This window comes from Typopeltis vanoorti, chromosome 23 (genome assembly GCF_054136105.1).
Source record: "Typopeltis vanoorti isolate ZY-2024b chromosome 23, IOZ_Tvanoo_1.0, whole genome shotgun sequence".
NCBI lineage: Eukaryota > Metazoa > Arthropoda > Arachnida > Uropygi > Thelyphonidae > Typopeltis > Typopeltis vanoorti.
The window spans coordinates 9,183,041-9,202,684 of record NC_143571.1 but is presented as its reverse complement, the minus strand read 5'-3'; the positions used below and the strand labels follow the sequence as shown (position 1 = coordinate 9,202,684).

Genomic DNA, 19,644 nt, shown 5'->3' with positions numbered 1-19,644 from the left:
GACTGCAACATGGAAAACGTGATTCATCACTCCAAATCACGTTTCTAGTTGTCCATTGTCCAGTGGTATCGCTCTTTACACCACTGTAGGCGGCGCTTAGCATTCACAGGAGAAATGTTTGGTTTATGGGCAGCCGGTCGATCATGGAACCCCATTCCTGTTAACTCTAGACGCACAGTCATAGTGTTGGCTGGACAGTTATTAGCACTGAGGAACACCCTGGTGATTATTTCACTCGATGTCTGGCAATTTCCATGAACCACCTTCTTCAACGGTCCCTGTCTGTCATTAAACGCGGCTTACCCAACCGTGTGCCTTCACGTTTCCACTTCACAATCACGTCACCAACTGTTGACTTGGGCAACTTGAGGAGGATTGAAATGTCTCTGACAGATTTCTTACTGATGTGGCAACCAATAACCAGTCTACGTTTGAAGTCACTGAGCTCCCTTGACCTACCCATTCTGCTCATACTTCTTATCACTGAACAACTCACAGCTTCATGCCTCCTTTTATGCCGTAAGTGAGGTCGTAGTGACATCTAGACGTCAGTTTACGAATCTACACTATCTGATCAAAAGATATTTTGATCAGATAGTGTAGCTTTGATATTCTGAGGATCAGATAATTCAGTAATCAACGCTTTAAAAACCAAAGTGAAAAAATATATATACTGTACATAAACTTAGATCAGAATGGAGAAACACCATTAAAGTAATTAGATATATACTAGATTTTTATTACCCTTTGGAGCTACTTACCTCCTAATAAGGTATAAAATTATTTAATTATATTTATTTACTTTTGGTACTGTGTAGCCTGAAATGTCCTCTCAAGATGAGTTCTTGAAGTACCCAGTCACGTAATAATAATAATAACTTAGACGTTTTAATCATATGTCCTTCCTTTTTTTATACTTTTTTCTATCAGGCTATGCAATTATATATTCTTAATTGATCCTTATAGCCTACATTTCAGATTCGTATGTAATATTTATTGCACGTAGTCACTGTGAACGGCTCACTTGCATGAAGCTCGGATCAGCGTTTTATACAAAAGAACCTGTTCCTGTCAATGCAAGCCAATGCCCTTGCTATTGAAGCTATCCCCTCCGGGTTATGTCTACACTTCTGCCAAGTGTGGACATAACTGATGGGACTTTCCTCCCTTTATTCCGTTATATGTTTTACATGAAAAATGCAAATCCAGCAGAATACTATTTCATATTTAGATCTCAGTCAAGTCCCATATCGGTGTCTCGAGAAAGTTATAACATTTACCCTTTTGTTAGCAAGAACCTGTCTCTATAAAGGAAGAGATCTTGAAATGGGCATTTCAGCTGAAAGGGACTTAGCCAGGGACAGAAGGATTTTTCCTCCAGGATACTTGAGGAAAAATCTGGGATGAGCTTTTCATCCCAAAACAGGTAAGAAAAACACGCGCAATTAACAGACACCATACACCGACCTCATAGCTTTAGTTGCCTTCTGCCGCAATTCCAACTAAACTAACGCAACCCAATTCAAGGGTTAAAATATTACACTTAGTATTTAGATGAGTTCCCCCCCCCCACCATTACTACCTCTTTAACTCTTCCTGAAAACCCAGTATCCATTAGTTATTTTCAGATTCTCCCCACAGCTTCATATCATTCCCTAGCCATCTGCTTGCAATCAGTGACAATATTGTTAGCATAAAAGTTAGTAACATCCATTAGTACCCAGTGATGTAGAGCTACACTTGTGTATATATATATATATATATACAATTAATTAATATAATAACAAATCCCTTACTATTTTTTTCTTCAAAATCTTAACAAACACTCCCACTCAGCACTTTTTTTACGAAACAATAGATGCAGATGCGCATTCTTTTTCTAGCAGGTAAAGTTGAAAATTAAAACCATACGGCATCCATATGTCACCTTAATAAAGGTGCCAGTACGCCGTACCATTGCCTACGTATCCCCCTCAAAAAAAAAAAAAAAAAAAACCATCTTTTTCTATAATTCGATATTTTTTCTATTCTACCATCACCATCCTCATCCAGCAGCTCTATTTCAGTCGTATTTCTGAGCCTGAGTAACTCAGTTCGTTTTGGCGATGCCATCTGGCTGGAAATACCTTAAATTGGTTCGAATCAAATCTAAGAAGAGAAGAACCATCGACGCTTTTCAACTGATGGTGAGTTAGTTGGTTTTATCCCGAGTTGCAGGATAAAACCTCGCAGAACCACGCAAACCAGCAATGAGAACACGCTCAATTTACAGAGAAAAATACGTTATAGTCAGTAACCTAAGACGGTTCCGTAGCTGCCCTTATGGGACTTGTGGTCTTGCATCATCTAACAAACTGACTAACCCTTTTTTCCACTCCTCGGAGAATCTTCCAGCTAAAAGGCTTTCGGTAAGCAATCAGATCCGTGGGACTACCGTCAGTTCCTTAGTACCGTATATTCCTTTATTACGAGAAACTTCGTTATTTGAATCAATTTTAATTGTGATAAATTTCGCAGAAGGGCTCGTAATAAATGTCACCATTTTATGAAAATGAGAAATTCAACCGAAATAAGTAAAGAAAGTTTATGCCGAAGAATTACAACCTTTCGTGGATGGGATACGCTTAAAAAATAAATAAAAAATACGGCCCTTTATCTTATCATCTGTCCCCTTTTAATCTTTCTGATTCATTCTCGTTGTACGGTTGTATTTGAGTGTTATTTTTCAAAATTACTTTTGCTCGGTTAAGGTAGTCAGTTGTTATACAATACTGTAGAATTCGCACTCGTGGCGAATTCTACAGACTCCGCGGTTTGGGAAAGAATTTGAAATTTAAATTTGACGACAATCTAATATAGAAGAAACGACATTTTCGCAGCTCGTGTGAAATGCGCTTATTGGAATGTACGTTTTGGAAGAGGATGAAACTGATAAAATGTTTTATAAATAAATAACTTTTATTGCACCGTCTGACAGCAGATCTGGGTTCTTAATTTGGTACTTTAAGATAATTTTATTATTTTCATTGGCGAGAAACTGATACCAATGAGAAAAACAGTTTTTCTGTTATTTTATTTGAAGTAGAAGCGCTTCTAATGAACTTAAATCCAATGTTACAGTTAAACAGTTGCTTCCATTTCAAAACACGCGTGAATTTCCTGACCAAAAAGACCTTGTTGTCGTATTTATCTGTTTCGCGTTTAATTTCAATTCTCTATGACTTTATATGAATCTTTTCCAATTCTCTTTTAGCAGAATTCCAAGAAAAGAGAGGGAGCCAAACTTAATTTTCTTTGGTTTATTGAAAACAAGGAAGAAAAGTAGTTGGGAACTACAGTATTTCTAATCTTAAGTGTTCCGAGATATTTCACGGGTTATCCACGCGACGTAGTTTCATGTACGAACAGCCCATTTCGTGTCTGAGAATATTGCATTTTACCTTTTCGTGGTTACAGCGTCTAAAGGTTTTATTTTTCTTAAGTCCTGAACTAAGTTAAAAACTTGATATATCTTCTGCAGGTCACCACCTAAAGAGGCTTTTCAGTACATCTATCTAATGGCTGGCTAATTAAAGTCCATTTATTGACGCAAAGAATCGTAGAATTCCTGTAAAATTCGAGACAAACTCTTTATTTCTTAACAAGGATGTAACATTTTATCGTAAAATAAAAAACGTTATTAAAATGGAAGTAAAAATAAGGATACGAGCTTTTATTTTTACTAACTCATCATTTTCATTCAGATTACGTACTTTCTTTATCTTTAATTCATAATCCACTAATAATAAGTAAAATAATGATGAAATTTCATTATAGCCAATCCCATTAATTAAATAAAAAAAGAATAAAAAAGAACTGCTTGAATTAATGCATTTTTTCCTTAGGAAATATTTAATTCATAGGAGATCTGTTGACTAGTATGTAGACTGATGTCAGTGCTGAAGAATAAGGGATTTATAGGATTCGGAGTTTGGTCTCTTCACTTTCAAGTGAGGATATTTTCTTCTTTCGTTTCTACCAGACATTTATCGAAACAGCATAGATTTTCTTCCCGCAACACTTTATACTTTATTTATTCGTATGGGGGTTCCCCCCGTTCCTCCACTGTCCCCTTACGACTGGTTGAGCCCTTCTAGTGAGGGATTATGTATTTTATGACTGTAAATCCGTGTGTGTGTGTTCACGGGCCGGTTTGCCTGTTCTGAGGGACGAAAAACCCGAGTTTCCGGGTGAAAAAGCCACCTACCTCCGTATGAGACCGGCTAACTCACCTTTAGTCGAAAGAGACCAGATAAAGGACGTCATGGACAGGAATCGAACCCAGGTCTTTCCGACCAAAGGGCTTCGTCTATAGCGACTGAGTTATTAGAGGCTCTTTCCCGCAACACTATCAACCAGAGAACGTGCACAGTTAACAGATAGAAATAGTGTGTGTCGTAGAAGGCAGTGCAGTATAAATTGCATATGGTGAATTGTACTGCGTTCATGGATTGTATAGTGTTGTCTTAGTACAGTGGCCTTCCGCATGAATCTTGGAATTCTATGGAGGTACCATGTAATAAAAATAAGAAGAAACCCGTTTGTTGTGTGTGTTCAAACAGTGTCTTCTTTGAATCTCGTTCAATAACCTAAATCGCATCAAATCAGCTGTTTCTTCAACATTTTTTGCACTTTAATCGGTGGCGGCTCGTACATAAGCACTGCAGCACCCCCAAGGAAAAAATGAAAAAGTTAAAATTTGCTTGTGTTTATAAATAATAACAATGCTTACACATTATATAAATGCAGTACATGTTAAAGGTTACAGCTTATGTTTCGACATTGATTGACTAGTTAATAATTGGAATTGTTCGATTAACGCTTTAGATTACGAAACAAATGCACTGCGATCTAACACCGATATTCGTTTGCGCTTGTCATTGCACGTTACGTCATTCCCAACTGTAACTGCTCCAACTGCAGTGTATTTTTAGTATGCTTACGCGCCTTATTTCTATGAAATATGAAACGTTTATTATTGGTACGTGTGCGTAGTGAACTATATTTTGTAAATCTTATTTTATTTTGTTAAAATAACATATAATTATTCATTGATTATAGATACAAGGCTGAATTTTACTGTTGAAAATATGAAAAGAATAATATTTTTTCAATTATCGTCATACGAAAGAAATGCACTGCGATCTAACGCCGATATTCGTTTGCGGTTGTCATTGCTGTTGATACAAAACTTTTATTATTGGCGTTTGTTCGTGGTGAGGATGAAATATTTTTAATAAAGCAATTTTTAATATGTCAATTTATTTATTAATAAATTCTTACTGATTAGGGAAAAAATAGTTTTTTTTTTTTTTTGTATATGCAGCACCCGCACTTAAATTTTTTTATTGGCTGGACATGGTTAACAATCTGTTACAGATGCCCAGATAGTTTAAACAACTTAATAGATCAAAACTACAAAGAAACAAGCGGCCTGTAACTTAATTTGCCAACTGCACAGATATGCATCTATTCAATCCGCATAAATGTTTTGCCCAAGCCCTCGGATATAGAATTTTGAATATTTCAATAATGTTTTTACTTGTTCTTCTACAGTATCGCCAAGAAGTTAAGAATAATGTTTGAATATTGTCTTTAGCAAAAACGCTTCCACCTGTGTTTTTCAGAAAATAATTTTCTCACATTGTATTGAAAATACTGTACTTCTAGGAAGTAACGTGTGTCGTATCCTTTTCAACGTTGCTCAAAGAAAATCGTATATGCAAGTATTCTTCATCCTGTACAGGCAACTGGGTATTTTATAAGCAACTTCAATGGAACAGGATACTTCGAGTCGATGAGAGACTTCGGTTTGAGAGGATACTTGATGCTGTTCCGTGCACTAAACTCAAAGTCACTTATATTACTCTTGATCTTTGCACCATTAATTATTTCATATAAATATCCAACATCGGGAGAGAAAGAGAGGTTGAGACTGTTAATTTATCAAACACTTAAGTGAACTTTACTAATTAAGCGAGCAGTCTTCCGAAATGAAGCGTTAGGAGGGATTACAGAAGCACAAACGCGTTGGGAAATACTTAACGTAAAGAGGGGGGCGAGGAGTTTCAACTTGAATATCTCTACAGCGCGTAATTAACCATTCCTTACTTAACTGTTTCGTTGCATGAGACCCAATTAAGAAAGCAGGCAATAGGGAAGCCGTAAAGTTAAGCGTACGTCACTAGAGTTTATTAATATCTTTCACTGATGTACGCAAAACACGTGCCGCCACCTTTTAAGGATGCGATTTTGGGCCTCCATTAAGAATGTTCTGTTGTTTAATTAAATCAAAGCGTGCATTTTATCCACCGCTCAATTTCGGTGTAAACTATCTGGCAAATATTTTCGAGGGGAATAGTTTGTAAGGGGATGAGTTAGTATGAGATTAATAATCACGCTTCGTATATAAAAAGGTAATTATTAATGGTGAAGTTTGCTGTCGGGGATTCCGGATCTTTTTATGCAAATAAATAGGTTTCACATTTCACAGAGTGAGAAATATCGAATTACCAGCTTCGTCTCCTCCTCTTCAACCTCCTCAGAAAGGAGATAAGAAAAGAGAAATATCCTTGAGTGATAAAAATGGTTGTAGCATTGCATATTTATTGAAGTTGTTTAGAGAAAGTCTTCAAACGAATTTGAGATGCCTTCGATTTTCTACATAGCCAAGATAAATATTTATATGAAAGCGCAACTGAAAATTCCGTGGAAATTTATCTGCACATGTTTTATTTATGCGGTAAGGGGAGAGAGAGAGAGAGAGAGAGAGAGAGAGAGAGAGAGAGAGTTTAAATATTAAATAACATGTAATTTTGACAGTACGTTAAATGCACTAATATATAATCGACAACGAATTTGCTCTTTGTGTTATTTTGCTCATATTTAATATTAATCACTTAGCTGAATTCTAATCTTAACTGACGTGTTATTGTCCTCATTCCATCAGTTTAAAAACTGGTGCTTGGTGAAATTAACTTTCATTTGCTGGTCAAAAACAAGTGATTCGAGCTTGCGAAAGTTGACTACTTTTCATAAAAATGATGTGGTACAAGTAAGCGATCTTTAACGCATGCGTGAAATATCATAAGTGATAGTGTACGCATGCGTTAAATCTGTGGTAGTGAAACTGCATAGCTAGATTATGTTCAATTGTTCGTAGGGAATGTCACAAAACTGATTTTTTTTTTTTTTTGATAGTTCATAGATATTTTATTTATCTATTTTCTAATTTATTTTTTTGCATCAAGCAAAAAAAAATGTACTTAACAGACACAAAGTGTACAAATTTCCTGTGATGTCGATTATTAAGGAGGTTGGTATGCATGTCAAATAAAATGTGGCAATAAAAATAAAAAAAATGGCAGGCAGTAGATGGCGTTGTGTGTTGATGGTAGTAATGGCGTTGTATAGTTGGAGGATTAAGTAGGAGAATCTCTGTTGAAAAATAACTTTAATTTTGCTTTTAATCGATTATTAAAACTGTCAAACTGACAGAGTTTGACAAAACTAATAATTATGCCTACAGTACATCTGCAGAAAACGGATGCAGTTTCAAGTGAGAAAACGAATAAATACAACAAATGCTTACAAAACGCACCTTCCTTTTTTGTAAATTTTCTGTAATTATTTCCTTACTTATTCAATTAAATCAGCAAGGCAATGAATGTCATGCTTTCGGTATTCATCAGAATAACGGAAGCGTGACAGCTAGCCTCTACAATAAACTCGAAGTTATCTCAACGTTGATGAGACAAAGATTTTTCGATTCGAATTTTTAACATCAGAGGGGGGAAGAGCAGTTTCGTGCTGTGTAAGAAAAAAAAATGAAATTCAGTTTTTTTGAATGTTTTATTGTATAACACAATTGTGACGAAAGTCCAATCGTAATTTGGAGAGATATTTTTGCAAAATCCCAAAAGTACCAAACAGTTAAAAGTAATATTCCAATAATAATAATAATAATAAAGCTGGTATAACATATTTATTCCAAAAAAAAAAAAAAAACGTTCCCTGAAGAAGTAAAGGATATAGTACTTACGTCTCCTTTTTTTTCGGAATGGGGGAAAACAGGGTTCTGACTTGAAATTTTTAAATGTTGTTTATAAAACCTTAAATGTAATGTTTCTTTTATTCCATTATGCTACTTTCTAGCAATGGTAAAAAAAAAAAAAGTATTTCTTTTTAAATGAAATTAAAGTTTAATGTTTTCATTTTATGACCGCACATTTTTCCATCAAAAATAATATGAAACGATATAACTATAGACACCATTACGTAAACCGAGAGTCAAGGCAAGAACGTTTCACCTATCTTTCTTATAGTCCTTATAAGGACTTAAAGGGTCGAAGCAAGAATGCTTTTCATCTTCCCCGTTATCTGTAGAGAACAGTGTAGGGATAAGGTGTTATTGAGCTATTAAAGCTCTGATCATGGCAGGAGGGTAACAGCAATAGCCGAGCCTCAGTTAGAACTTCATTGGCTACAGCACTGCTCTCCATTACCCTCCAAGGGTATTGGATTGAATGAATGAATCACCGACTATGTAAGTAAAGGTGAAATCTCAAAAATACGGACGATCTCTAGGCCACTCCATAGTGGGCGAAAGACCGTCCTAATCTCAGCGTTGGTTCCACTCAGTGACGGGCTCCCCGACCACCGACCAGAACCGCTCAAATTCCGAGGAAAATAATTCACCGACAAAGCCCCTCAGCGGGCCGTGCCGGAGAACACCTTCCCCGGAGACTCAAAGTGCTCCCTTAAGGCAAAAACCTTAAGAGAGCGAACTCAAAAACTCATCGCCCAAGGGGGTAACAGCAACAGCCGAACCTCAGTTAAACTTCATTGGTACAGCATTGCATTGTTGCCATCCATTACCTCCAAGGGCATTAATGAATCAATCATCGCATCTCACAGTCGAATCATCTATCCAGCAATCATCCTGTCTTTTATTCTTTCTTACTAACATAATGAATATTAAGTAAAAAAATTTATTTCAAAATTATTAGGGTGTATTTTAGTATCCGGGTTATAAAATCAATTAATATATTTAATAAATATATTGTGATATAGCACTACAACAGCACAATTTAGTATGGGTAATAAACGTACAATAATTCAATACATTAAAATAACACGTATAGTTTGTTTTAAATAATATTTCCAATTGTAATTCAGAATAACAACTTTATCGTCATCAAAATATTGCTAACGATTAATAATTATTCAGCTCAATCTTCAAATAACATAACTTTCATATAAAAAAATCGAAATTATATCTGAAATGAAATGATTTCAAAATATTAAATTAATTTCAAAAGTTTTGAATAGTTTAATCAGTTTCGTAAACAAAGCTTTTGTTTATTAATATAGTATTTGCATTTTAAATGCCAATGTTCCGGTGGCGAGATTCTTGGCAAAGATGAAACCCTTGGAGGGTAATGGATGGCAATGCCGTAGCCAATGAAGTTCTAACTGAGGCTCGGCTATTGCTGTTACACTCCTGCCATGATCAGAGCTTTAATAGCTCAATAACACCTTATCCCTACACTGTCCTCTACAGATAACGGGGAAGATGAAAAGCATTCTTGCTTCGCCCCTTTAAGCTAGTCCTTATAAGGACTATAAACATGTTCCATACTAGATGGAACTGCATAACTTTCGCGGCTTGATGTCACCATGGCACCAAGAAGAAAATGTCAAAAAAAAAAAAAAAAGAAAAAGAAAAAAAGGAAAAAAAAAAGCGAGAGCATTCCCATTGGACAATACCGGAAGATCTTGCTGCATTCTTGTAATGGCACTTGTCGTGTGTGTGTGTGTGTGTGTGTGTGTGTGTGTGTGTGTGTGTGTGTGTGTGTGTGTGTGTGTGTGTGTGTGTGTGTGTGTGTGTGTGTGTGTGCGTGTGTGTGCGTGTGTGTGCGTGTGTGTGTGTGTGTGCGTGTGTGTGTGTGTGTGTGTGTTCGGTAGTAGAAGTAGTAGTGCGATGCCTGTGACTGCTTATATATATAAGCGAAGCATGACGAATCCATGCTCCAATAAGCGGAAGTATTAGAGATCTCAAACATCGACAATATCATTCATAAAATGAACTAACCTTCCTCTTTAACTGGCTTAAAGGGGCGAAGCAAGAATGCTTTTCTTCATCTTCCCCGTTATCTGTAGACGACAGTGTAAGGATAAGGTGTTATTGAGCTATTAAAGCTATGACCATGGCAGGAGGGTAACAGCAATAGCCGAGCCTCAGTGAGAACTTCATTGGCTACAGCATTGCCATCCATTACCCTCCAAGAGTATTAATCACCGGATCTCACGGTGGATTCCTACTCTTCTCTAACTAACGTTTCGAAACTCCATATAAAAACTGTAACAAAATAATCTAATACAATGAAAGGTGTATAATGTATTTTTAATATTTTCGAAATTATATAAAATAGATTAAAATATTTAAAAAAAATTGAATTAAAATATAAGTTTAACTTATTTTTTTTAATTAAAATAAATTATAATTAAAATTATAATTAATATAATGCATATCACTTCGTTCGGAAGCTTGGAGCGACTTGAAAAAGTTTTTCATGTTTGACCTCTTGGGCAGAGTTACTGGACTATGTAAAAAAAAAAAAAAAATACTAAATTGACATAGAAATATAAAAAAAAATGGCTTACAACTTTTTTGTGAGTGGAATTTGCATAAAAACGTCAGTATTCCAACAGTTTTCTGCTACCTTACTATATAATTTTCGGTATAAGCAGTGCGTCCTTTCCGGATAAGTAAACCATACTTTAGAGATTGAAAAATGCTTGCTTGTTATCCATTAACCCTAATATTTATAAATAACGTAATACTCCTATTACAGAACCGCGGTATTCCAGTGATATAGGTTAATTTCCTAGAGAAAAAGAAATATTTTGTTCGTATAGGTTAATTAATATATTAATTAATAACATACATTATGCATTTATTAAGTAGATACATATGCTAACACTACATATACACATACACACGCACACAATAATTAACAGAGAAAATACTGCAGATGGCAGGGAAATGGGAAGTAATATCAATAGCAATATGAAGTGGAATTCCCACACCACTTTCTTAACAAATAAGTTCAGGTTCACAAATAGAATATGTTATGTTAAAAAATTTAACAAGCTGCTACTATATTGGATGGTAATACGCCCAGTAATCACATATGCATCCCCAGCATGGAGTCACACATCCAAATCTAACATCCTGAAACTACAGAGGATGCAAAACAAATGCCTGCGGATGATCTTGGACGCCCCATGGTTCGTCAGAAACACGCAGATCCACAGAGAAACCGGAACCCCAGACATCCATTCTCTCCTTCATGACCATGCGGAAAAGTTCTTCAGCTAGGCACACTCTCATCTCAACCCACTAATCAGACAAGCTTCCCGTTATAGTGAACATGACTATCACAGACATAAAAGACCCAAGGCAATCCTGCTCTCAGCAGAACAGAGCTAACTCCATAGTTCACAAAGTGCGAGCATAAGGCTCACAACCCCCCCCCCCCCCATCAAGCTTCTCGACACAAACAAAGGGGAAAACAAAAAGCATTTTATGCTTCACCCAGCAAGCCAAGCCAGTAACGTTGTTGTTGTGTTGTTATGAAAATTCATAAAGGCAGCATTCTTAAGATGCTTGTACTATTCCAGGGTAAATTCCTTACTGCAATATGGCATCACCTGTTGGAGTGAAGATTATTACAACAATCTGCTTCCATTAATAAGAATACAAAACAAAATTATTAGAGCTATAACCACTACTAACTTCGCACATTCAACCAACGATCTGTTTGTCATGCATAATATTCTACCACTACAGAAACTACATCTCTATGATTGTCTATTATACGTAAAAAGGAATGCTGAAAGTTTCTTGGTCTATAACGTAGACTATGGGTTACGCTGCGGAACATGCGGGTAGTACCCAAGGCAAACAAAGAAATTTTTCATAAATCCTTCGAATAGCTAACGACAAGCAGCTACAATAAACTCCCAAATGAAATCAAATCTATAACCTCAGAATATGCATTCAGAAAAAGATCGAGAGACTACCTCATGGAACTAAACAACGTTGACAATTACTTTAAACGTATAGTATAAGGGATCACTGGAACTCACATATCATATCCAATTAAGGTACCAATATACTAATAGTTCATTCACTTAGGAGACTAATAGATTAACATGTGCATCAAATCAAACCGTGTAAGGTGACTCCTCATAAATGCGGTCACTGGACTCGCAGGGACTGTTTCGAACTAATTTAATTCTCTAGTAACCAGTATGGCTACGGCCCTTGGTTACACATAAATACACAAACTAACTTACTTTTTCACTAAAATCAGTAACTTATTATAAACTACGAAACCATCCGAAATATATTTTACCCTATTTGTATATATATATATAAGGAAACATTTATTAACTGTAACAAAATAATAGCCAAAAATAAGTGTAATTACCAACAGAAAATGATAGTAATAGTTGAACTGTATTGTATAATAGTGTACATTGAATTGTGCAACTTGAATTGTATTGTACAATATTGTAAAACATTGAATTTTACAACTTGAATTGTATAATATAAATATCTTGTATACGTGATGGGAATGATATAAATTGTTAAACTGTTAAAATGTAAAATAAAACATACAAATACATACACAAATTTTAAAAAAATTTAAATTTGTGTATGTATTTGTACATACACAAATTCTTTGATGCCCGAAATATCTATTGATTGTAATTAGCTCGTAGCGAAATATCTTTGTTTCCGCTTTCCAAAAATTCTAATCCAAACTTTTTTCCTTTCTTATAACAAATATGGTAACCTGTGTGTGTGTGTGTACGCGCGCATCCCAGCTTTTGTGCTGTTTTTGGTCATCAGCAAAATGTGAATATTTGTCTAGAGAACTTTTATTTGTTTTTTTATCTAAACTTTTTATGATACATTGATGGTCCGTCATTTTTGATTATATTAATATACATTAATGATAATAATATATGTATAAAGATAACTATTAAAGTTGTAATAATTAAATAATGAAAGATCTATGATGTCGAATGAATATGATGTGCAATTATCTGGTTCATCATATCTCGCCCAGTCGCTGCCAAACAAAGTTGCGCAGATCAATACGGACTTCGTAAGTAGGCATGCAAGATTTAGGGAAAACACCAGAGCACTCATTGTTTTGTCATAACTGAGGCCCAGTTGTAAATGCACAAATAGCCTTTCGGGTGAAGTTCTGTTTTTGTGGCAGCAAAAATCATTGGCTCCCGAGAAGTCCATTAAAGATTTATCGGCTTCCAAACCACAGTCGGTAGAGAAGCTTATGTTTTAACAGGTCATCGGAGGACCGCTTTATGGTAGTGCTGATGGTTGCAGGAAATTTATCTGTCATCATGTGACAGATGAGCAGCATTTCGAAAGATAAGCATTAGAGCACCACCTGTTATGGGACACATTTTCTCACGGAAAAAATAATAGATGAGTTCGCATTAGGAGTAGGTAATTGCTAATAACGGAGTCTTTATTTGCACACGCAACGATGTATAGCAATGGATGTCTGACAGCGCTAATTTTTTTGCTTGAAGAGATGTGTGGCCTTTATTATTTAGAAACTCTTGCACTTCAATTAATTCTTTCCTCGCAACTACTTTCTCAAAATTATTCTTATGCAAGATAAAAAAAGAAAAAAAAATTCTTTTGACGTATATATTTTTTTAAGTCAAAGCAATACAGGTAATCCTCGTATAACGCGGATGTTATGCTCCACAAAAATGCCGCGTTATATCAATCGCGTTATGCGAAATGAGTCTCTATTTTTCTGTGTGATCCTCAGATCACATAGAAAAAGTAGGGTTACGTTCCGAAATATTTTTTTAAGATTATATAAACAGTGACATATCCAACAAAAAATATTTTTATTTAATTCAGGTAATTCGTGTAAGTTAAGAAAACATGAACTATGAAACAAATACATAGTATAAACTTATAAAAATTATGAATTGCACATAAACTTCATTGCACATAATGCATAAGTGTTTTAGGCAAAATAAAATAAAGTGCCTAAATTATTAATCGTCATCACTCTCTTCAACACTAACATTTCTTAGATGTTCTTTATTTACGAGTGGCCGGACGTCGTCATCACTTGAAATCTCTTGGACATCATTTGTATAATTCTCGTTGCATACTTCGGCTGGTTTAGTTATCAAGAAGTCAGAAATAAGACCTTGCTTACCACTCTGCTGCAGTTTTTTATTAAGTTCATAATACGGAGCTAAACAAATATCCAATTGTTTCGTGAATTTTCTAGAGCACTCCAGTGAGGATTATTATCCGTAAAATAACTTTCTTGCCAAGTCCAATCCTTCTGCTAATTTCTTTAAACTGAATTCTTTAACGGATTCATCAGAATCAGAATCTTCGGCAGAACTTTCCCTACTATTTGGTTCGACGTCATCTATTAACTGTACCAGTTCCTCCTCATTTAAATCTCTTTCCCCATCAATTAATTCACTAATTTCGTTTTCAACCATATCGCAAAAGCACTCTAAATGACTATTACTATAAAAATATTTTTTTACATAAAAAAAGCATTACATATTGTATGTAACTCAACAAAAAATAAAGTGCTCAGCTTGAGATGAACACACTTATGATTTTTAATGCGCTTTCCTGGCAGATAACGAAGACAATTTTCAACAATAAATACTTTATACGGTAAACAATTGAGGTACATGAGTACTAAGGAGTATTTCCCCTAATATAAATTCGCTACTTATAACTACATGCGCGATACCGGCAAACGCAAATTTAACGAAGATAAAATTTGATTTTTAAGTCGCGCGGTGAAAAATATACGAAAAGATAATGGGTTACTACAGTTTGTAGACCGTCTTATATCGAAACCGCGTTGTATAAGTACCGCGTTCAACAAGGGTTACCCGTACTTGTACATACTTGATTATTTAAATATAACAACCAATTCTTTTTGTGGGGAGGATGAAATAGTCGATTTATTTCAATTTTAGGTTTCGTTCTGATCATTTAATTGCTGAAAAGACGAAACAGAACTGCTTTTGCAGTTGTTTCTGAATCACAGACTGATTTGCATATTTGATGAATGCGAAAACAAGAAGAAAAACCTTTCCACTTCCGTATATGAGGCTGGCTAACTCACGTTAAGTTGAAAGGTTGTTATAAAGATTCTTTACATCTTAGAGATCGGGATTCGAACCCACCAGTTTTGCTAAATAAAGGACACACTGTCGATACCAACCGAGCGAAGGAAAATCGACGTTTAGGGTACATTTCTGTTACACTGAATGGTCACGTGATCAGACAAGAATGCTATTACAAAACATCGTTGCCTCTGATCATTTCTTTAAGCGTTTTTAAATGTTCTCATAATAAATGTAACGAATCCATCATTACTTTAAAAGCCAAATATTCGAAACTTAATTAAAAGTCTAAAATTGATCTTAGATCACCTTGCTTTGGTTTTCCACGACTTAAAACACATCAACTCAGTCAAACGGCTCGTATGTTCTCATTTTACTGGTGCTATGTATTAAGGTCTCATTGGCCTGGTAGCTGTTTAGAATTATTGGTTCTCATCTGAGGCCAGGCAGAAACCTTATGAGAGCAATATCCTCTTAGCAATACTGATGAATTCATCCATCACCATTGTATTTTCGACTTCTGAGAAGAAATTTAGTTCCTATTTTTAAAAAAATGCAAGAGTTGTATAAGATTTTTTTCAAATTATTCTACGTAAATCACGATTGGTGCTGCATTCACGGGTTTTTTTCCTTCTAGAAATTTCTAACTAATAATTCTTTATATTTAAGGTTTGCATTTAAGAGCCAAGTAAATATTTTTGTTAATCATTTCAGTTTTTTAAAACGCTCAAAATAGAAATTAAGAGCACTGATAAATGATTACGTGCTGTAAATGTCATCATCTATCGCCTATTTTGTTTTTGAATACGTAATTGCATATTTCATCTTTCTCTAACATGTTAAGCTCGATGGCTTGTCATGGCCAATAACTTGGCTTCACAAAAGTCTAATTAATCCTTTCTGTATAATTAATCTATATGTTTGTAGGAGACTGGCTAACTGGTAAATCTTGTAATGGTTCTCGACTTCTTAGATGAGATTAGAACCCACTATTAATGCCACAAGTATAAAAATTAAACTTATGGGATTAATGAATTGATTCATGAGAATCAGTTACTTTTGGATGGCAAAATTCGGGTCCGATTTATAATTTATAACGTTTTTTTTTTTTTTTGGTTGAAAGTAAGTTAGTCTGTTTCATACAAAGAACAGATGTTGTCCTTCTGAGATCTTGTCAATCCTGTCTAAAACCAAACCGGTCTTAGAATATCCGCATTCTACTGACCACACACTGATATCATAACTTTAGTTACTTCCTTGTAATCTGAGCAGGCTGGCTTTTATCCTCAGCATTTAAAGAGACGATTTGTGAGTTTATTAATAGGTGATACCCAAATATCCACTGTATGACGTGCAAGCGCAGAATTAATTTTAATTTTCATTCGTGTTGACGCAATGCTAAGCCACAAAAGCGAAGTTAAGAGAAATAAATTTTTACTCCGGTCTTTCCAAATTGGCAGCAGATCATTCGGGATTTACAAAGAGTAATCAAAAAACAATTTGTCAGGGAAGGAGATGGGCGAAAGAAAGCTAAAGGCTACGCCCGACAACAACAATTACTGATGACACGTCACCTTCTACGATGTCTACCCAAGTACGCAGTTCAAGCATCAAATATCGATTACAGTGGAGCTCTGCTGACTTCCAGGATGACGAGGAACAGAAGTGAAACCAAGTAAGGAGATTACTTGGTTGTTGAAAGTTCAATTCAGACACGACGAGATGTTGGAGTCGCACAAGGAGATTAAAGGATTTCGCAGTTAATATTCCCGAGCCAAGTCGCATTAATTAGAATGGAGATAACGTAATTGTAATGGCGTGTTGGTGTCTCGCAGAGAGAGAGAATCAACGTGTTGTAGGCTGGTGAGTGATGGATGGGTACATAACAAGCGTATTGTTTCCTGTAAACCTTTGAAGCTTTTAACAACCCGAAGCTTCCTCCCCTTGAAGATAGTAACAGTCACGAATATTTACACACACTGAAAGTCAAATAAACGCTCGTATTTCTATGGTACAAATGTGCAACAGCAGTCCTTATAAGGACTAGCTTAAAGGGGCGAAGCAAGAATGCTTTTCATCTTCCCCGTTATCTGTAGAGGACAGTGTACGGATAAGGTGTTATTGAGCAATTAAAGCTCTGATCATGGCAGAAGGGTAACAGCAATAGCCGAGCCTCAGTTAGAATTTCATTAGCTACAGCACTGCCATCCATTACACTCCAAGGGTATTAATCACCCATCTCACTGTCGAATAACCATCAACCCTATTCTGCAACAGCAGTCCTTATATAAGGACTGGCTTAAAGGGGCGAAGCAAGAATGCTTTTCATATTCCCCGTTATCTGTAGAGGACAGTGTAGGGATAAGGTGGTATTGAGCAATTAAAGCTCTGATCATGGCAGGAGGGTAACAAGCAATAGCCGAGCCTCAGTTAGAACTTCACTGGCTACAGCATTGCCATCCATTACCCTCCAAGGATATTGGATTGAGAACATTCATAATCAAATCCCTGCAACAGCAGGTTCATATTTGAAACTATTATACATTTACTATATTTTTTTGTTTGTGGTGTTAAAGTAATTTTATATTTTTAAAAATAATTCTGTTATTTGAGAATAAATGGCAATGAATTTTATAGCTTTTTATGTATGATAATTAATTATAAAGAAATATTTTAAATTCATTTTTACTTAAAATATATGCACTGGTTTCATATATATATCTCTACAAAGAGCTTCTCTGTAATGCTATGTGAAGTCATTTCTTCTCTGCGCAGTTATTTATGTGTGCTGTTAAAATTATGAAGTGGAATTATATAGTGATCTATATCAGTGTCTTATGAATTGAGAAATAGTGCTGCTACAGTCGCTAAATACCAGATGTTTTCTATATCGAAGAAGTCCTAGAAGTTTGGTTGTTTATGTGTGTGTGTGTGTGTGACTCTCACTGACGAAAGGAGCCGTGGGTTTTCTAAACACATTTCTATACAGAAAATAGATAACAGTCTTCCTGGACACTGGATTGGTGGTGGTAAACCAAAATTGATCACCAAGGTCTCAGAATTTAGCCCTTTTGCCATGTTAGGTTTCCACCAATGTGGAAACCCAACATGCATTTGCTCAGCGGCATTTTAGTTGCTACTACTCCCTTCGAGACTGCAAATTATTTAATAAACACAAAAATAATTTATTCAAGATCCGATGTTATTTTTATCACTCAAGATCAGCATCGAATAAGTCTTTTCGATACTGAATAAATCCATTATTCTCGCCGAACGTTACTGTCTATAAGGGTGACGCATAATGCTTTTAATCCCTGCTATCTGATAGGTTACTGTATAGGGAAACATTTATGAGCTACGTGCTCAGCCCGAGTTGGGCAAGTTATAGAGTCTGAAAGGGAACTAGAATGGCCTTAGGTCGTCTATATTTGCATAATTCCGATTCATCGTAATTTGCTGCTTGTTGGACTAATTCATTTGGATGTGAGGACGATTTTGAGAAGTATTTTACTGCGAGAGATTGCAGGAAAGAGTAGATATAAGGGACATTTGGGTCTCGATGAAGTTGAACATTTCTGATGTACCATGGTGCATTTGAGATCATGAGGAAACATTTGTTTCGCAATCTTTGCAGTTGAAGGATATTTGAGCTTGAAATGTGGCTCCAGGCGGGGGACGCATAAGTGATAATGGGACGAATCATCAACTGGTAGAGGAGCAATTTGATTTTAATATCTAGTTTGCTGTTTCTATTGATCAGCGGATAGAGCTGAGCAATAACTTTTGATGCCTTTGCACATAAGATTTTGTATACGGGCTGAAGGTTAGTTTTCTATCTAGGAGTATACCGAGGTGTTTGGCTTCTGTTTTCCAGGGAATTTTGATGTTAAATAGAAAGATGTCTTCTTTGGGAGATGTTCAGTTTTTTGTGAACAGAAGAGCACTACTTTTTTGAGGGTATTCACGTTAACATTACCTTAACCTTAAAAGGACTGGCTTAAAAGGGCGAAGCAAGAATGCTTTTCATCTTCCCCGTTATCTGTAGAGGACAGTGTAGGGATAAGGTGTTATTGAGCTATTAAAGCTCTGATCATGGCAGGAGGGTAACAGCAATAGCCGAGCCTCAGTTAGAACTTCATTGGCTACAGCATTGCCATCCATTACCCTCCAAGGGTAAGAATCGACCGCATCTCACGGTCGATTCTTACCCACCTCCAGAATCTTCAAGTTAACGCAGGACGCAGGACATATATGGCGCAGAGGGTGAATCTTGGCGCTTTTCATATTCCCTGTTGAGGACAGTGTAGAGGACAGTGATGGGAGAGATTTGTGAGCTATTTTAGCTCGCCCTGAGTGGGCAGAAGTGGTTACTCGTCGTTG

The 19,644-nt window shown here is 35.8% G+C and overlaps 1 protein-coding gene across 6 annotated transcripts in view; it reads right to left on the bottom strand.

Annotated features, from left to right (window-relative positions):
• Positions 1-19,644, bottom strand: part of LOC150093608 (thrombospondin type-1 domain-containing protein 7B-like) — a 950,748-nt gene that overhangs the window by 787,876 nt on the left and 143,228 nt on the right. Inside the window, exon 1 of one of the 6 annotated variants that reach the window (XM_090412736.1) lies at positions 10,705-10,751. The exons of the other annotated variants lie outside the window; for them this stretch is intronic. The gene's annotated coding sequence lies outside the window, so the exon portion shown is untranslated. Of the gene's footprint in view, positions 1-10,704; positions 10,752-19,644 lie in introns of those variants that run through there. 6 annotated transcript variants of the gene reach the window in all.